Source organism: Buceros rhinoceros, unplaced genomic scaffold (genome assembly GCF_000710305.1).
Source record: "Buceros rhinoceros silvestris isolate BGI_N320 unplaced genomic scaffold, ASM71030v1 scaffold9879, whole genome shotgun sequence".
NCBI classification, from domain to species: Eukaryota; Metazoa; Chordata; class Aves; order Bucerotiformes; family Bucerotidae; genus Buceros; species Buceros rhinoceros.
In genome coordinates, this window is record NW_010433262.1 from 31,272 (window position 1) to 33,696 (window position 2,425).

Here is a 2,425-nt window from a genome sequence, read left to right on the forward strand (position 1 = left end):
CGGTATCTTGAGCTTGTTGTAAATAAACCTTATGCCAAAACAATTGTATATTCCTCTTTCCTCTGCTGCACACACGCAAGGAGGAAAATAAAAGAAAGCTTCTTGCAGTGGTCATTGACATGGTGAAGTGCATCTGGGCAGCCCTCCGCTTTGGGAGGGATTATAAATTTCAGCTCCCTCTTGCTAAATACAGCCTCAAGGAGTATGTTTCGTATAAACATCTAAGATTGGAGTTCCATTGCTAATGGCAAGATTATAATGAACTGTTCAGAGGCGTCTGAATACGGAGAACTAATGGCATTCACATTTTAGATCAGATCATAATCTGCGCTGAAGAGAGGGTCCTGTGAGCAATCACCAAGGCTTGGTTTGTCGCTGTAACCCAACGGTTCATCGCTTCCCACTTCAGTTACAATACCGTCTGTATGTGCCATCTAGATTCAGCAAAAAAATTTAGCTGTTTCAAGCAAATGTTCTGGCTCTGACTTGCATAATAGTTCAGTTTTCTGTTATTTGGACCCTGGACAAGATTTGAATATTATTTTTATCTTTAAAACCTGTTCTCAAGATACAGTGAGCTTAATGGCACAGAAGTCATTTAGTGCCAGCTTTCTGCAGCGGGGATTTGAAAACCTCCAACGCATGGCATTGCTGCAGACCAGCCTGAAAGAGATGGGAAGAAATTCTGATGCTGGATTGAGTATGGTTCTACCTGTAGCTGATACGGTCTCTGTCACACAGGACATCTGTGGGACCTAAAAAGGCCAGGTCCTCTGTGGACACACGGCAGAAGGTCCTGCCCCATCTCCTACTCCCTCGTCATACGTCCCTGCAGCAGGACTGCTGTCCGGAGAGCCGGGGTGGGCTTGTGCGGCGCTCGGGGGTAAACGCCGTGTGTGTGTCGTTCCTCAGCGCCTCACACCGCAGGCGCAGCTCTGTTGATACACAGGGGCCAGGTGAGGTTGTCCACCGGTAGCAGAGCAGTGCTAGGAGTGGGAAGGGCAGCCACGTGTAGCTGCGGCGTGGCTGTGCTGCTGGGGCTTCACTGGTGTAGCACCATTTAATGGCACAAATTATTACTGTTGACTTCATTCGTTACACCCAATCACCCCGTCATCTCAGGGGCTTCTCTGTAGGGTTGTTACTGAGTTGTCAGTTCTAGGTCAAGGGCTTTTCCTCCTTTAAGCTGTAACGTCTGAAATCCCTCTACACCCCAATCTGTGCAATTACATGGACAATTCTTTCGCGTATTTGTCAAGGTTTTTCTTCCACCCCCTAGAACAGAGTGAGACGCCTGCTTTGATTTAAAGCTCTGGTCTGCTCATAGTAAATATCACACCTGCTTTAACCTTTTATATCACGTTCTTTAATAAGTTATATCCTTTCTATTACTATTCCAGTCTTAATTTGAAGTCAGATCATCAGTTTACAAAATCAATTCCAGAATCCATTAGCTCGCTGCTATCCCCAGTGCCTTCTAAAGGTTGAATTGCAGCGGCACTTCCCTCTTATTTACCGTGCTGCTCCTCCAGCGTGGGGTCTGCCCAGGAACGTGTTTTCAAGAGAACAAAAGACCCATCTGCTGAGACAGCATCATGCTGCTTTTAGAGAGGTGGCATAAAGCTTTGCTGGGGGAACAGCAAGACAAGGAGCGTGCTGAGGTGCTCACACCTTAGGAAGGATGTTTCAGAGGTACCACACTGCTTGGGGAAGCCTGATTTGCAGGAGCAAACATGCTGAGTTGGCTTCCCAGTGTCAGGATTTGGCCTGGCCTGGGACACAGCCCCTCTTCTTGTCTTGCAGCCAGTTTCTTATGAGTTGTGTGGCAACTGGGCAAGATGCACAAAGGGAACTTGGACCCATCTCTGGTTGCCTCAAATTTATACTGGAAAACAAAGGTGTGTAATTCAGTTCAGTCTTACCAGCCCAAGGTGCTGGGTGGAGTCAAGTGGTTCTTGGATGTGTCAGAGATGGAAGAACAAATTAGGAAGTTGATGTGCGGGGTGATGGATTTCTGGAGGGGGGTTCCCTTGTAGTGGTGGGCTGTGACCTGCTCCCAGCTGCCCGTCACCAGTGTCTGATGGCTGCCTGTTGTCCTTAACGGGCCCTGACAAACCTTGTAGCCAATGTGACCGAGCTCCCTCTCCTTCCCCTGAATCCATGCAGGCTGCCTCTTGTGTGCAGTTCCCGTTCCTTGTTCAGCTTTGCTTAAAGGAGACTCGATTCTGACGCAATGCAAATGCTGCTCTGAGGCTCAGCTTTACCCTGCGGGAGCTTTGTCCCTCTGCTCGCCTGGGACAATGGGAGGGTCAGCAGGGTGCGTGCTTTCAAGGCTGAGTCCTTTGGCTGGGCTGTTAGCGTGCCTGCGTAGGGCTCCTTCTTATGAAATAGGGTAACAACAGTAAACGTGGGGGTTGGCAGGAAT